This window comes from Colobus angolensis, unplaced genomic scaffold (assembly GCF_000951035.1).
Source record: "Colobus angolensis palliatus isolate OR3802 unplaced genomic scaffold, Cang.pa_1.0 Scaffold16, whole genome shotgun sequence".
NCBI classification, from domain to species: domain Eukaryota; kingdom Metazoa; phylum Chordata; class Mammalia; order Primates; family Cercopithecidae; genus Colobus; species Colobus angolensis.
In genome coordinates this window covers 2,943,461-2,961,697 of record NW_012114710.1, presented here as the reverse complement: position 1 = coordinate 2,961,697, position 18,237 = coordinate 2,943,461, and the positions used below count along the sequence as shown (strand labels likewise).

The 18,237-nt window shown below is 41.6% G+C and overlaps 1 protein-coding gene across 2 annotated transcripts in view; it reads right to left on the bottom strand.

Moving 5' to 3' along the window:
• Positions 1-17,926, bottom strand: part of CDH17 (cadherin 17, LI cadherin (liver-intestine)) — a 94,528-nt gene extending 76,602 nt beyond the window's left edge. Inside the window, exon 1 of one of the 2 annotated variants that reach the window (XM_011937028.1) lies at positions 17,821-17,926. The gene's annotated coding sequence lies outside the window, so the exon portion shown is untranslated. Of the gene's footprint in view, positions 1-9,253; positions 9,360-17,820 lie in introns of those variants that run through there. The other variant, XM_011937027.1, reaches the window with a different exon arrangement.
• Between the last annotated feature and the right edge of the window lie 311 nt (positions 17,927-18,237).

The following is an 18,237-nucleotide window of genomic DNA, read 5'->3' as shown; positions in this document are numbered from 1 at the left end:
AAAAAGGAAACTCATTCAACACTCAAAGCTTTATTTTGTAATACATTTTTATTGCTGATGAAAACAGTTGTTTCTCCTTTGAATACACTAACAGAGTTCTGCTCAGTACATAACCCAGAACTGATCGAACCAGATCATCTCTTCTTGAACTGAGTTTTGTTTTGTTTTAACACTTTTAGTCTTCAAAAAAAAAAAAAAAAAAACACAAGTTGAATGATAGAAAAGCAAATAAAAAAAAGGAATATCTTATTTTGATCCAGATGCTCAGAGAAACCACTGTCTGGGATGTTTGAATGGAACCTAGGAAGTACAAGAAGAAATGTACTTATCCTTTATTTTGTCATTTACATTTAGTCCTGCCCCTCACCGAGGGTTTCCAGTGGGAAGTAGAAGTCATTGCTTTCCATTACCACATGTAGGGTGCCATGATTTATTTGAAAACAAATCTACCACACTATGCGGTTGTTAGGAGCGTAGACCCGGGAGTTACACTGGCTGACCTGTGGCTCTGTCTACTCATTGTAAAGTAGGGATAATGATAATACCTACCTTTGAGAGTTAAGAGATTCAGCGAGTTAATATTTGGAACACTGTTGGTCAAAAATTCATTTTGACACCCACGTTTGCTTAGTCAAAACTGTAAACATTGTCCAACAAGACATTTCTCTTCACAATTCCCAACTTTTGGTGGTCCACTAATGAAAATATTCTAAAAACATCCTACACAGGAACATCCTCATGGACAAATGAGGCAGCAAGGCAAAGCTTTTACCCGAATAATTCAAGGCAAACTACGCTAATGCTAGGATTATGTCAAAAGAGGACTTTGGTCTCTCAAACAGGTCCCACCTACACTTCCTCCTTCCATGGACACAATACCACTCATGAATGGCGTACCATGGGTTGCGATGGTGCTGATGGGAAGCCATCCTTCATCACTGAAATTGCCTGAAACCACCACACCAGACACATAGGTTTCCTCACAAACAATACTTGGAAAAGAATTGAAATACATTTCCAGAGGATTCTGTGGCATTTTATCTGAACTACCTGTAATAGTTGGTTCAACCATCTGCGTGGAATTTTTGCCATTTGTCAGGATTTCTCTCAGATACAAGGACTAAATTCAGACAGTTTCTACGGCAAATATCTGAGCGACCAAGCACAACCTTTGCAACATAGATCAGAGGGTTTTTTTGTTTTTTGGGGTTTTTGTTTTCGTGTTTTTTGGTTTGTTTGTTTGTTTGTTTTTCAAAAAAAGGAGTTTTGAAAAGAAGGCCTCGGTTCCCAAACTGTGGCTGCCCCTCACCCAGTGGGCACCACCACCACCACCACTTGCTCAACAGTAGACCAGGGCACCTGCTTGCAAAGGGGAACCAGGGCTGCTGGGCTTCCTCTGAAGAAGTGGTGCCTCATTTAATCCACCATACAATAGAAGACATGGGAATCCCGCCACAGCCTGAATCTGCATCCAGCCCAAATAACGACAAAGGCAGCGAACATTGACTGAAAACAATTTGCTGCATGCATCGATAAGACTTGGTGGTGAATCTTGCTAATTTCTCAGAACAACTCTATGGAGCAGATGCTATTATGATTTACCTCTTAAAGATGGAAAATCAAACGGTGAAGACCACAGAAATTAAGAGACTTGCCCAAGGTCACACTGCCAGGCTAAGTTTCACTCCCTCTGAAACACAAATATCCTGATCGTGAGACACCAAGTATCATTTAATCCATTACAGATCTTTCTAAAACATTGAAAAGGTTTTTTCCCCCTACTTTGTAGCTGTTCTTTTTTTCAGATGCTGACATGACCCGCCCCGACCTGCCTGAAGGAAAAGGCTGCTTTGGTCTGGGAAGTTTTGTTTTTACTGCAAATATATTTCTGTGTCCCACTATTTATCCTCATTTCTGTGCTTCACCTTAGGAATCTTCCCTTTTTAAAATCAATCCAAATGCTATGGGTAGAATTGTGTCTCCTTCCCCTCAAAAAGAATATGTTGGAGTCCTCACTTCCAAGCACCTCAGAAGGTGACTTTATTTGGAGTCTTTATGGAGGTAATGAAGTTAAAATGAGGTTGTTAGAGTGGGCTGTAATCCACAATAACTGATGTCCTTTTAAGAAGAGATTTGGAGACAGGCTCATCCACAAATAAAGAACACTGTATGAATGTACAGACAGCCATCTACAAGCCAAGGAGAGAGGTGCAGAGAAGATCCTTCCTTCACAGCTCTCAGGAGGAACCAACCCTACCGCCATCTTGATTTTGGACTTCTGGTCACCAGAACTGAGACAATAAATACCTACTGTTTAAGCCTCCCCTTCTGTGGTATTTTGTTAAGGCAGCCCTAGCAAATGAAGACCCTATGGAACTCTGGTTTAGCCTGTGCTGCCATCCCCTGACAGAGGTGGCCTCACAGGGGGCTCTGCTCAGTCATTAGACACTCAGGACCCCCCTGCATCCCAACAGCCCACCCACGACTTTGTTGATTCTCCCATCGGGCTCCAAGCTCCCAAGAGGATTAACGGCATTCATTATTTTTTTTTTCAGTTACATGATTAGGTTCTTCTTAAGAAATTTAGAACACCCCTTTGTGAGGATACATTCCATTCATCAGGACACACACAGATCTCAGGTAGCCCTGGAGCTGAGAAATAGCTTTGAGTTTTGGTAAAATTTGCCAGTCCATGGCTTTCTGATCAGCCTTGCACTGCTCTGTAGTCTTCTATTTCTCTTTTTCTGTGTCAAGATTTCACCCTCTTACTGACTAGGCTTCCGCAGCTGCTTCTTAAAGTAGGCATCAGTAAAATGTTTTGGGGTTCTCACACTGCTGATATCGATTTTTTTTTTTTTTTGAGACAGTCTTGCTCTGACGCCCAGGCTGGAGTGTAATGACACCATCTCAGCTCACTGCAACCTCCACCCCCCAGGTTCAAGCGATTCTCATGCCTCAGCCTCCCAAGTAGCTGGGATTACAGGTGTGTGCCACCACACCCGGCTAATTTTTGTATTTTTAATGGAGACAGGGTTTTGCCATGTTGGCCAGGCTGGTCTCAAACTCCTGGCCTCAAGTGATCCACCCACCTTGGCCTCCCAAAGTGCTGGGATTATAGGTGTGAGCCACCATGCCCAGTCCTGATATCAATTTTTATGGAGGTGGTGATGACAAATTTCTGGTGTGTCCCTCACAGAGGAACTCCATGGAGGACCAGAGGTCCAGCCACAAGTAACAAGCTACTGTCCAGCTTCTCCAGGAAAACCACCGTCCTGCCTTGGGGGCACCCCGGGAGGATGAGCAGAATGGTCCCAAGAGCCGTGCTGGCTCGAAGTTTTCTCACATGCTGACTGCAGAGTTTCTTGCCATGGCTGGACAGCTTTTGAGGCACATCACTAGTAGGATAATATCAAGGCATTTTGTGAAGTTTGACCACCTGAGCATCATCATTCTTGTCACCTCAGCTGGGTTTGTAACAGTTGCAAGATTCTTCTTTTCAAACTTGGGTTTAGTAGCTAAGTACTTCCTCTTGTATGTGGCCTTTCTGGAACACAGAGCGGATCAGGAATATCTGCTAATTCCTCCAATGAGGACAGGATTTGCGCTGCAGCAACGCTTTTCCTTCTTTGGCTTTTTAGCTCTGAGGTTCCCCCTTTTCACCTTGCCACTGGCAAAGCCTTCTTAGCTTCAGGTTTCTTCTCCTTAGTACCCAGCTTCTCAACTTTTTCACCCACCATCTTTCAAGATGGGAAGGTGATGTTTAGAGACTCTTCTCATTTAGCCATTTATTTGAGTAAGGACAGGGAGTTTCTAGGTCCCAGATCTCCAAATTTACAAGTCAACACATAAGCATTGATTTTTGTCCCCCGTGTAAAAAGCTAAGTGATAGACAAATCTTAGAGTCAGTCATCTCTTATTTAAAAAAAAAAAAAAGCGTGAAGGGCTTTGAATTAAAATAATTCACCTAGCGCTAAGACTGAGCCTGAAGCTTCAAAGAACAAAGAAGTTGCAGAAGGAGAGAGCTACAGGATTTGTTTTCAAGTATCCTAAGGTAGTGTGGGCAAGAAGGGATGTGACTGGAATTCATAGCACCACCAGGACCAAACAGTGCCAAGTATCCTGTGAGCCATTTCTTTTTCCTCCTCACTGTATATTGCTAAGAGCGGCATAAATTATAAAGCAAGGCCAGATAAATATAAAGATCAGATGAAAATCTCGCTCAAACCATTATTCATCAATTAATGTTCAGATCTGTCACGCCCATCTTTTTGGTCTGGCTCACAGATCTCTGGCACCAATTGCATCACTCAAGGTTTAGAGAACCGCAGAAGCATCTGACCAATTTGCACTTTTGACAAATTAAGGACCCAATTAAAATGGCCATTAATAAGCTAGAAACAAGCAGACAGGTATAAATCTGGGCTTCTGCCTCACACTTCAAGCAGGTTACTCCACATGGGGAGGGAATGGGCAGCTAGATGATTTGTGTTTAGAGCAGAGAGTAAGACAGGGAAGAAGGAAGGAAAGGAGGGAGGGAGGGATGAACATACACACATCAACATAAGCCCAGCTTTCTGTCACTAAACTCTGTAATATAGATATACCAATCATTCAGTATATGACAATCTGGATTTACACATATGCAAAATTGGAGGTGATTATTTGTTCTATCAATAGGTTCATGATGGAGAAGATGGGCTCACAGGAGGCTAAATGGTCCCCTGGAGAACTTAAAATGGTTTAGATTGATATAATCAATTATAATACACATTACTAGCATAATTATCCTTTTTTAAAAAATGTCTCACTTTTTTAAAAAAAAATTTTACTTTAAGTTCTGGGATACATGTGCAAAATGTACAGGTTTGTTACATAGGTATACATGTGCCATGGTGATTTGCTGCACCCATCAACCCATCATTTAGGTTTTAGCCCCGCATGCATTAGGGATTTGCCCTAATACTCTCCCTCCCCTTGCCCCCCACCCCAGAACAGGCCCGGATGTGTGATGTTCCCCTGTGTCCATGTGTTCTCATTGTTAACTCCCCCTTATGAGTGAGAACATGCAGTGTTTGGTTTTCTGTTCCTGTGATAGTTTGCTGAGAATGATGGTTCCCAGCTTCATCCATGTCCCCACAAATGACATGAAATCATTCTTTTTTTATGGCTGCATAGTATTCCATGGTGTATATGTGCCACATTTTCTTTATCCAGTATATCATTGATGGGCATTTGGGTTGGTTCCAAGTTTTTGCTATTGTAAATAGTGCTGCAATAAACATACATGTGCGTGTGTCTTTATAGTAAAATGATTTATAATCCTTTCGGTATATACCCAGTAATGGGATTACTAGCATAATTATTCTTATTAAAGAAAAGAATGACAAGTTCCAAGGAATATTTGAGAGAGGTATCATGCTTGTTCCTGGTTGGCTTTTGTTCCCCCAGTGCTCCCCAAGACAGAGCAAAGGAAGGGTCAGCTGGGGAGAAGAGGCCTCTCCTCCAAGTCTCCCAAAACATCCCAGCATTGAATGGAAGGAGAGCCAGAGCAGTCACAGGAAAGGGAGCCACTGACCTAGGGACAACAGTGACTGTCCCGCCAGGGTGCTTGCCTGATGTCGTAACTCATTTATGCCTGAGGTTGCAATTTTTTGAATTTTTGCAATCAGACCTTGGCGATGACCTTGAGCAGTAGGATATAAATAACTCCCACATGCTTAGTGTTCCAATAATGGAACACTAGGCATAAATAGGTTTTAAGCAGGCAGGAAGGATTTCCGCATTGACTTCCCTGACGTGTGCAACTATATACCCACAAAAACCCTAGGAAGGTGGCAGGGGGAGACCCTTTCTCCCCCAGATCTAGCAGAACTGTATCATAAGCATCTTCCCTGGACTAAAGAGGAGGACTGGAATCACTATTTCTCATAAAAGGTGGCTTGACTTTTTTTTTGACAAAGTGTTTATGTATTACACAACATTTCTTTATGTAATATAAAGTTTACGGATGAGCATTTTGTCAAGATAATAAAGCAACACATCCTGGCCTTAGAAATTCAGTAGGAAGTAAATCTAAATTAGGTTCCATCCCGTAGGGTTTAGACACTGAAGGATCGAAAGGAAGGATCAAAAGGAAGGATCGGAAGGAAGGAAGGAAGGGAGGGAGGAAGGAAGGAACTTACTCTAATACCAGTTCATTTGCAAGGTGATCCAAGGCAGGAATTTTAATGCCAAGATTGTGCAGTCATGCTTAAGTATGGCAGGTTCACTTTCTGATTTCTGTAATTAAATCATAACTGACAACTGGGATGGGTAGGAGAGGAAGGGAAAAAAATTTAATTCTGCTTAATAAAAGATGCCAGACCACAGTGAAATCTCATTCATGAATTGTTTTCTTAAAAATCATTGGAACTGTTTTAAAAAATAGCAAATGCTCAACAAATGCAAGCTAAGTTAAGCACTTTGGGCAACTTACTTGAACCACACGATCCTATAATGTGGGTCCTGTTGTTATACCACAGAGCAGGAAACTGAGCTTAGAGCACTTGAGGAAGCAGTGTGAATGCAGGGGCCGAGCACCAAGCCACTCTGCTAGCTGGCCTCTCGGTGAGGAAGAGAGCTCAGCTTTCGCTTAGATGTTGAGGGAACAAATCTACCATTTCCATTCTCTTTGTCCCTCACTTAAGAACAAGTCCTAATATTTTTGAGTAATAAGTATATGGTCAGAAATGAGTAACTCAGAAATATCATGAATGAGAGAATTCCATGTCAGTCTTACAGAATATTTGAAGAGAAATTTTCTTTGTACCACATACACAACAATCAAGTATAGCTTAGTTTGTTACGTATTGCTTAAGTGGAAAAAAAAAATTCAACTTTAGTGTAATTAATACCTCAACCATGAGGGGAATATCTGCTTTTATTAAGTTAATATTTCTTATACCTAAGTAAACATTGCTGTCTGTTCTCACAAGTAACAAATAAGTAAATAGATATTCCCTTAAAATTCAGTGTGTCTTTCTTTGGATGATCAACGAGCAGTTACAGAACAACTAGCCCCATTCTAAATCTGACACCAGGGATTTCTGAATCAATGCAATTTTATGTCAAATCTATACATCTCTACCCATGTGAACCAGCTTCTGTGCAAGCACTGTTTGCCGGCCTCCAGAGCAAGGAGCATGACAATGCCCAGCTTTCCTCCTCAGAGGTGTCACTGTTAATGTGGAAGAAAAATGAGGGACACATCCTTCTAGGCTTTTTTTTTTGACAATGGAACAAAAGGTAGAGTTTCTGCCAGGATATATTTTGCACATCATTCAGCTTTTTTTGGTTTTCTTTTTTGTTTTTTGAGACAGGTTCTCACTCTGTCACCCAGGCTGGAACGCAGTGGCGCAACCATGGCTCACTGCAGTCTCAAACTCCTGGGCTTAAGGAACCCTCTCACTTCAGCCTTCCAAGTTGCTAGGACTACAGGTAAGTGCCATCATGCCTGGCTAATTTTTAATTTTCTTGTACAGGCATGGTCTTCCTATGTTCAGACCTCCCAGGCTGGTCTTGAACTCCAGCACAAGTGCTTCTCCCTCCTCAGCTCCTCAAAGTACTGGAATTACAGGAATGAGCCACCACATCCAGCCATATTTTGCCTTTTGAATGAGAAAGGAGGAGGTACCGGAAATGTAACCTTCACCTTGAACAGTGATGACTTTTTTCAGGGGTCATCTGGATGAGTTTCAAAGGATGCCACACCTGCACCTCACCCAAAGACTTATATGGGAACCATAAGAGGGGCTTTAAAAAATGCTTCATATATATATATATATATATACGTCTGTGTGTGTATATATATATATGCAAAACCAATAGTTTTATTATTCTCATATTTTTGAATCCCACTTCCTGAACATAGAATTAGCTCCTCTCTTGCATAATGGTAGATGCTATTTTTATGGCATTACCGATTTTTTTTCTTATTTTTCTAAAGAATGAAACAGCAATTTCTCAATTCATCCTGAGTCACCTACTTGAACTTTCTCATGGAACAGAGAGCTAACATGCACTGGATGTGTACCATGCACCAAGCAACATAGTAAGCTCTTTACCTACTTATCTAATTTACTTCTCACAACTACCTGGTTAGGCAAGTCTCTCCATTTTATAGATGAAAAACATTAAGGCTCCGAGAGTGACAGCTCTCTGTTCTGTGCCCACAGGCTGGAAAATGATGAAACTGGCCTAACCCATCTGGCCAACCCTGAAGACTCATATGGCGCTGTAACTCACTAGAAACCCTCTCTCAGTAAAGGACTCACTTTGTTTCCTGGTAAGAGCTGAATAGCATCCATCTCCCTTTCATCTAAACATGTGTTTTTCTTCTTTCAAATAATACCTCATTTGTTATTTAAGTTTTTGAAGAAAAATAAAGACAAGAAAATATTAGAGAAGGAACTGTCCTTCCAATCTGCTGCTCAGCATCCCCTACCACAGAGAGCATCTGTCCCCATAAAGTCACCTGTCATAAACAAAAGACCAAGACAGAGGCAAAGATCGGACCATTGAAGATACCAATAAATTGTGCATGACTTAACATAAAAATAACCACACATAAGCAGGTGATACCTCCACCACCAAGGCCAAAAGCAGTCCAGGAAGCTGAGTAACACGCACATCAGCCTCTTCTCCCACTTGTGAAGGCAGGTCTGTCTGTCTGTCTTCAATTCTTATTCTAGCGCTTTTACAAAAAGGCTTCTTTTCTTCTTTGCATGTTCCCTCCCTTACTGTGTCCCAGACAATTCTAAGAATCCCAAATTGAATCTCATTCTCTGAGAAGTAGACAGAATGACATGCTTTTTGAGAATGTGATTCCAACCCCAATTTCTAGAATACAAGAGCCCTAGAGCACCTTAAGACCAGGGGCTTTTATATGCTTATCATGAAGAATGGGTGTGATACTTATTTAAACATCAGAGAACTCAATCTCCCCTTTAATTCCACTGCCAAGCTCGATTTCACTGCAGCCAATTCATCAAATGAATTTATAAAATATAGACCAATGAAAAGAAACTACAAAAAAAAAAGTGCTCCACAAGCTAAATTTGTCACGCCAGCAACAAATTTCCCTTCTCTGCATCTACACAGCCCACCTCAAGGAAAAAATTTGTCAAGCAACTTTTTAAGGGTCCTTCCCCTCCATCTACTTTGTCCTTCTGGAATAAATATGTTACTGACACAGTTAAGACATGCCAGCCCTTACCTTTCTGTAAATCACAAAATGGTGGTTAAAAGTCCTTTTCTTCCATTCAGTGGTTGAGACTCTTGCTACGACTGGAGTTATCTCCCCGGGGAACACTCCCTCTTCCCTGCTTTGCCTCCCAGCCTCTCCCTTCAGCTTCAGTCAAACATTAACCATTAACATTTTTTATTGCTCTTCAAGAGCCACTGGGTATCATAAAAAGTGTCATTACGCTTACTCCAGGAGAGAAATGACTTTGTACCAAAAGAAGTTTAATTTACATCTAATCCATCTCAAAACAGGTTGCTACATTTTTCAATGTAGATGAGTCAATGAAAAGACAAGAAGTTAGAGTGGAAAAGTTTTGTGTATCCAACTATCTCTAGAGTGTGAGGTTCAGGACATCAAAGACTTTTGTTCATATTTTGCACCCCCAACACGTAGCACAGGAGACTCAATCCGCAAATATTTGTGTAGATTCCATCTCAAATACAAAAGACGGAGCAGGGGCACCATGTGTGAGCAATGACACAGTTCACTGATAACTGGCCACGTGAGACATCGTAAATGACTCAGAAGACATGAGGAAAGATACAGTCTGGCTGTGCCTGCTTTTGAAATCCAAGGGTCCCTTCCCAAGTCTGCAAGAAACAACCGATAGTAAATTTTCCCCAAACACAAACCAAGTCCTTTCCCACTCCCCCCCAATTCGGGGAATGGATTTACCTAGGAACAACTTATTTTTCCCCAATCAAAATGAGATTTTTGATTAACCAATAAAAGCCAATGCCTCCAGATTTCTCAAGTCAAGGCTTCTTTTAGACCAATTCCTGATTTCCACACTTTGGTCACTCTGGGAATCCCCACTGAAGGTAAGCATCAATGTCATGTCTGTGTCTGGTGTGTCACACTTGGCCCTGTTTCTGTGGACCTTCTCATGTTCATTGCTTGGCTTCCTCTGAGCTGGGGGTGTGTTTTCCATTCCTTTCTGGGTGTGCATCTGACAGGGGGAAAGCAGAGAGCCCAGCCCACTCTCTAGCAGGGCTCCCTCCTTTCCAGATTTCATGAGAAGGTTTCATGAGTGCTCTAAGCCACTGCGGGAATAGACCTCATTTATCCCCAGGACCCTGCAAGTGAAACCATCTAGTTGCATGCCAGCGCTTAGCATCTTTGGTGGACCGGTGGGTTCAGCAAGTGCCCTTCTTGTTTTGTCCCACATGACTGTCACTCATTTAGAAGAATGAGGTTATTGAGGCTAAGCACTTCCCACATTCTTCACACCTCTGCCCTCCCATTAGCTGAATCAAGTGTGCTTGTCCTACAAAATCAAATCGCTTCCACTTGCCACATGTTTCAGTTCCTGGAATCAAGGGCAAGCATCTCATTACGGGCATTGTTCAGAAAGAAGTTTGAGTCTTCTTTGAAAATTTTAAAATAATAAAGCGCTTTTAAATGTATGAGTTTTCTTCAAAAATAAAGTACATATATCATTTATAGTCATTGTTTTTCAGCAACAGTAACAATGTTTGTGACATGTTGGTATATCAGTTAAAATTTTGTTTTCTCATTTAGCATGTCTGCAAAGTAGATTCCAATTTATAGATAGAAAATGGGGGCACAGAGAGGTTTTATGTCTTGTCTAAGTCATACAGCCTTTGACTACAGAATCAGGACTCCAATCCTGGTCTGTCTGATTCACAGTCCATCCTATTCACTACATCTATAGACTATGCCAGATTTTTTTCCTTCCAGCTTTATGTGAGTTAAAAAAACAAAACAAAACAAAAAAAAAACCCAAGGGGCAGAAATCCTTGTATGAGCCCATTCCTGTTGGAAGATGGCCAAGTTCCAACATAGGGTTCCCCTATACATCACATGCTATCTCTAGCCCCCAGCTTCCAGCTCAAAGAATTAGGTTGATTAAACTCTGAAAACGCCAAAACCACCCATCAGAGAAATTAACAGGTGATTGCAGAGGCTATTTCTGTCCTCTGGGATACCAGGTTAACAAGATTCTGAGAGCTGTTCACATATTCCTTACATGGTTTATACATCCTTCCAGATTAAATCCAAATATTAAGAATGTGCATGTTTCAGGGTAACCACCACTGCATTTTAGGAACTCATTTTCATGAAAAATAAGACATTGTTAGTTCAATAGACTTGCTAATAATAATAGGAATAAGGAAAATGTAATTGATAAGTATTACTGATTTAATTTTCCAAAGCAAAGGAGGTATGATTTATAGGATGAAAACAACTAAAGGCCAGGCGCAGTGGTTCACACCTGTAATCCCAGCACTTTGGGAGGCTGAGGCAGGCAGATTATCTGAGGTCAGGAGTTTGAGACCAACCTGGCCAACATGGTGAAACCCCGTCTCTACTAAAAATGCAAAAATTAGCCAGGTGTGGTGGCAGATGCCTATAATCCCATCTAATCAGGAGGTTGACTCAGGAGAATCACTTGAACAGTTGCAGTGAGCCGAGATTGTACCACTGCATTCCAGCCTAGGTGACAAAGCAAGCCTGCATCTCCAAAAAAGAAAAAGGAAACAAAACTGAACAAGTGAAAGGACTTGGGCTAATGCTTTCAACTCACAGTTTCATGATGGTGCAAACATTTCAACACTTTTGTCTATAATGTTTTAAGCATTCCTCCAATATTGTCCCTAGAGAATACGTAAGTAATTAATTTATGGACATTTGCTAGTAAGAAAGTCTAGATAGCCTCCCAGACAAAAAAGTTATGAAAACTTGGAATTATTCCTAAAAGTCAAAGCATGTTACATTTCTAATATTTGTATTCTTTTTAATTTAATTTTATTTTATTTTTTTGAGATGGAGTCTTGCTGTCCCCAAGGCTGGAGTGCAATGACACAATCTCGGCTCACTGCAACCTCCGTCTCCCAGTTTCAAGTGACTCTCCTGCCTCAGCCTCCCAAATAGCTGGAATTACAGGTGCCCACCACCACACCTGGCTAATTTTTTGTATTTTTAGTAGAGAGGGGGTTTCACCATGTTGGCCAGGCTGGTTTTAAACTCCTGACCTCAGGTGATCTGCCTGCCTTGGCCTCCCAAAGTGCTGGGATTACAGGCATGAGCCACTGTGCCCTGCCTATTTTTATTCTTTAAAACTCAAAATGGAATCTGTGAGTGTTAAATTTCTCAATTTTTTAAGTACTTGCATTTTACGTTCTTTATGTGTTACATATTACACTCAGAATATTTTATCATGAATCCAACACACAACCCTCACCTAATAGAAGTGCAAAATAATATTGTCATTACTTAATATCTGTCTTGCTCTGTTAACTTGATGATGGCAGAAACTTTGTCTTCAATTAGTACTCAGTAAGTACTTCTTAGAACTCAACTCCATTCAGTTATTTAATTCAGTAATTCTAAATAGTCATGATTACCTGCAGACTCAACCAAGGCCAATAGGAACCCAGAAAAGCAAATAGTTTTGAACCCCCTGAAATTCAGAGTGCACAGTTTTTGTTCCACATTTATTTAGTGGAATGAAGTGAAACTAATTTTCTGCTAGTCATTTTTTTAGGCTGAAGCAGAATCTTCCTCAACTACTTTTGCTGGCCAGGACAGAGTCCATTTTCTGATAAATTTAAGCAAAACAGGTCTTAGTTTCATGTAGCTCATACTTTTTTGGAGACAGGGTCTCGCTCTGTCACAGGCTGACAGGCTGGAGTGCAATGGTGCGATCTCGGCTCACTGCAGTCTCGGCCCCTCAGGCTCAAGCCATCCTCCCACCTAAGCCTCCCAAGCAGCTTGGACTACAGGGACATACCATCATATCCCTTTTTTTTGGTAGAGATGGGGTTTCATCCATCCAGGCTGGACTCCAACTCCTGGGATCTAGTGATCTGCCCACCTCAACCTCTCAAAGTGCTGGGAATACAAGCGTGAGGCACCGCGCCCAGCCTATACTTACTTCTGAGTTTGGATTTGGGGTTTTTGTTTGGAGGCTTTTCTGTTGTTGAGTTTTGTTTTTGGCAGTTTTCCAAACCAGAACACTTGAGAGAATTATTACAAGATTTAAAACTTAGATAACAAAATGAATCACTAGTTCGAAGCAAGAAACACTGAATCATACATAATGCTGTTTAAAAATCTTAGCTGACAGCCACCTTGTGATATTCTGAAAAATATTTAAGGAAGATAGTTGAGGCTAGGAAAGCTTTTCTTCCCCACTATCCACTCTGACAGAAGTGGACCCACTTTGTACTTTGTTTATTCCAGGAAGATTTTTCACTTCATCTATAGATGGTGGCTCCAATCAACTGCCCAGTAGGTAGGGCCCTTAATCTGGCTCCAGCTACCCATGCCATGAAATTGCTGGAGAATCTCCTGAATGGGATGGCTAATAAGTATTCGCATCATCAGTTGTACACTGGACAAATGCCTTCCAGGTCTTTCCAAACTAAAGTTCACAAAACTGGGGCTTACACTATGAAATCCTGGTTCAGGCTATGTCCCTGCTCTGTTCCCCAAGCTAGACTGCAGCATGCAACTATGGCTCACTGCAGCCTTGATTTCCTGGGCATAAGTAGTCCTCCTGACTCAGCCTCCAAAGTAGCTAGGACTACAGGCAAGTGCCATCACACCAGCTAATTTTAAAATTTTTTGTAGAGATTGGTTCTGTGTTGCTCAGGCTGGTCTTGAACTCCTGAGCTCAAGTGATTCTCCTGCCTCGGTCTCCCAAAGTGCTGCATCTGAATTTCTGATGCAGGTGATTATATGGGCCCTTATGAGAAACATAGTCCCAGGCTGGAGTGCCGTGGCGCAATCTCGGCTTACTGCAAGCTCCGCCTCCCGGGTTCACACCATTCTCCTGCCTCAGCTTCCTGAGTAGCTGGGACTACAGGCGCCCGCCAGTGCACCTGGCTAATTTTTTGTATTTTTAGTACAGGGTTTCACCGTGTTAGCCAGGATGGTCTTGATCTCCTGACCTCGTGATCCGCCCGTCTCGGCCTCCCAAAGTGCTGGGATTACAGGCTTGAGCCACCGCGCCCGGCCCCGACAGCTAAGCTTTTTATTTGATCTTGAATTTTCTTTAAATTCCAAGAAATGATCGTCTTATTGGTTTTCTGAGACCTATCTCTGTCTCTTATCAGATTTCACCTAACAAGCTTTTGCACCCATCCAGCTCATGCTCAGATCATAGCATCTGGCTTCCATCTTCACTGCTCCACTGAAACCATCCTCACCAAGGTTGCCAACAACCTCCTCATGATGATCAGATGGACACTCTTCAGTCTGCACCTCACCTGACCTCTCACAACTTTCAACACCATGGTGAGCTCGCCTCAAATTTCCCTTTATCCTGGCTTCCTTGCAAATACTCTGATTTTCCTTTCACCTCTTGAGCCAGTCCCTGGCAGTCCTACTTGTGGCTCATCCAATTCCTTGGGCCCAATCCCAGGTTATCTTGTCTTGTCACTCACTCTGTGGAGGTCAACTCTACTCCCATCTATTTGCCAACATCTCAAGTCTCTCTAGACAGATCTCTCCTCTGGTCAAAGCTCTGGTTTTCTATATCCAACTGACTATTCCACAACTTCCCCAAGGTGTCCCATGTGCCCAAAAACTCCACACGGCTATAGTGAACTGTACTGTTTTAATTCTCCAAAACATATGTCTCCTAGAACACTACCCCTTCATGTTAGCCCTGGCAGTCATCACCGCTTAGCCAGACAGTGTGCAGTGACTGTCTAGGAAGTCCTGTTAAAGTAGGAGACCAACATGCATGCGAGCTTTGCTTGGAAGGACTCAGACTTGGACACTAAGGCTTATTAAATGGTCTCCCTTCTCTGCCTGTGGGTCTCTCATTAGATACCAAAACAGGATTGCCTATGGAAATTCTGCCCTTAAGAGAAGTATTTCCTGGGAAAGAATACTCTTTTTAGTAAATGGTGAAATTGACCTTCACATGCAAAATAATGGAACTGAACCCTGACCTCACACCATTCAGAAAAATTAAAATATATCAAATACATAAATTATAAGGGCTGAAACTATAAAATTCTAAGAAGAAAGCAGGGGTAAATCTTTATGACCTTGGATTTGGAAATGGTGTCTTAGCTATGACACTGAAAGCACAAATAACAATAGAAAAGAAAACAAATTGGACTGGACTTCATCAAAATTAAGAACTTTTGCAATTCAAAAAACACTTAAGAAAGTGAAAGCCAATTTATAGAAAGAAAATATTTGTAAATCACATATCTGACAAATGAACTGTATCTAGAAGATATAAACAACTCTTAAAACTCAATAAACAACCCAATCAAAAAATAGACAAAAGATCTGAATAGAAATCTTTTAAAAGATACACAAATAGCCAAAAGGCACATGAAAAGATGCTCATCCTTAGGCATAAGCAAAATGCAAATCAAAACCACAATAAGATGCCATTTCATACCCACCAGGGTGTTTCATACCCACCAGGACAGTTATAATAAAAAAGAAATCATACCAAGTGTTGAAGATGTGGAGAAATTAGAATCCTCATACACTTCTGGTGGGAATGTAAAATCGCGCAACCACTTTGGGAAACAGTGAGAGTTTTATCAAAAACTTAAATATAGAGTCACCGTTTGACTCAGTAATTTCACTCCTAAGTATACAGCCAAGAGAAATAAAAACATCACACAAAAAATTCATAGCAGCATTATTCATAATAGCCAAGAGATAGAAACAACCCAAATGTTCATCAACTGATGGATAAAATGTGGTATATCCATATGATAGACTATTAGTCATAAAAAGATATGAAATATTGATATTACAAGACTAAACCTTGAAAACATTATGCTTAGTGAAAAAAGTCAGACAAAAAAGGCCTAATATTATATGATTCCATTCACATGAAATATCTGGAATAGGCAAGTCCATAGACACAGAAAGTAGATTTCAGAGTTGCCTGCAGTTGGGGGTCCAAGGGGGAATTTGAAGCTGAGAGCTAAAAGATATGGGGCTTCTTTTGAGAGTGATGAACGTTTTCTAAGATTTGTGGTGGTGGTGGTTGCACAACTCTGCGAATACACTAAAAACTACTGAATTATGCACTTTAAGTTGGTAAGCTGTATGGTATGTCAATTATATCCCAATAAAGCTGTTCTTTGAACTGACATAAATATACAGAACATAGGCTAAACATTTTCAGTCACCTTGGTCTAGGCCCTTAAGACCATTTTGTTCTATTATCAGAAATGTCTTAGGGTTTCAAAATCATTTATTTTCCTTTAAGTATATGAGGTTTTTTTTTTTAAACTGATTTTATCTATTATTTGACCTCTTTTGTTTTTTATGTTTTTAAATGTGAATAAGAACATTTCAGTACACAATTATCTTTGCCTGGATAAAGTAGAAAATGACAATGTGGGCACAATGGCCCTTCAGCCCCTCTGATAGTGTCTCAGCTCAAGCAGTTCAGCCCTAGATAAACCTGACTCGACTGCTTGCCTGAACGAGGACTATTTTCTTTCTTCTATGTGGCTACACCTAGAAACTCAGGAGACAAGGAGGCCAAATTCTCCTCCCTTTGGTTTCCTACTCAGGATTACATTCAGCCTGGTCTCAGGAACAATCCAGGAGTTTCTGGAAAAGCCATGTTATCTTCAAACTAGAATTTTCCAATAGCTACAGGAGGAAACACAGGAAATGAAAGTTCACATCTGCAATCTGCGTAATTCCCCTGCCTTGGGTGATCCACAGGGGCAGCCCACAGTGCAGGGGAGGAGGAGGGGAGAACAGAAGCCCTGCTGGGGAGAGGCCATCTGGCTCTACCAATGAGCCTCAGCCAGCGCCAGATCACTTCTAAGGAGGCCTGGGAGGAGGCTGCCGGAGGACCCTCACTTCCTTGCTGGAGTCCCACTTAGCCCACATGCTCCTGCTTTAAACCTGATTAGACAGACCAGCTTCTCAAAAAGGGAGGGCTCCAGAGGGTTGTTTTTTAATTCCCAGATCTTCCCAAGTCTGCTCACCTAAGCTTGAGAAACAAAGGGAATTGCCTAGAACCAGGACTGTATCTAAAGGGATTTACAAAACAGAGGTAGCTATACTTTTTCTAAGTTATCACTTTATACAAAAGAAAATCAGTGGTAGTTAACTACGTAAGACTTGACTAGAAGTTATCCGAACTCCACCCCTCTTTATAAAGAGAGATTTTTCTCAGTACAAATAAGTTTTTAGTAGAGGGGTTCTCAACCCCGGCTGCATGGAGCCACGGGGATTCTGATTTGATTGGTCTTTGGTGAAGCCTGGCAGCAGTCATTCTTAATGTTTCCCTTGGTTCCAACATGCAGCCAAGGCTGAGAACTACTGGCTTGCTTCTACTCTCTACCAAGCACTTTTGTTCTGCATATATTATCTCATTTAATCTTCACAGCAACACTGGAAGGTATTTTTACTACTTTACAAATAAAGAAATAAAGGAACAAGGAAGATACATATTAAGATTTGAATCCAGATCTGATTCAAAAAATAATCATAATTAAAGCCTGAGCTGCTACCCTCGGCAAAGCTCCCATAGCAGCCGCTGAATGAGCCTCCTGCCCAGCTCTACTTACCTCCCAGGAGCCACAATCAGACAAGGGTGGGTGGGGGGACTCACATCCACTAAGCAGATTGATCAACTCAGATCCACAGCCAAAATATCGTACTTCCACACTGATTACATTCTCACCAGTCGCCCCTCCCACTCGATCTTTCTGAGCATTATATTTTTGGGAATCCTGCCTTAGCTGAGAAGCCTACTTAGGTAGCATTTTCAAGAACCAGTAATACCCACCACTTTATCCTGTAGAACGTTTCCTCCCATAGCTCTGCTCCGACTGATGTCCCCTTATACTTCCTCCCCATCTCCCTTGTTACAGAGCAATAGCACCACCTGACCCCTTCGAATGCAGCCGCTCTCTTTCAGCTGGCCAGGAGGCAGGCATCCTCTCCCACAGCTAATAAGGAAGTAGTTAACTTCACTGCAGCTC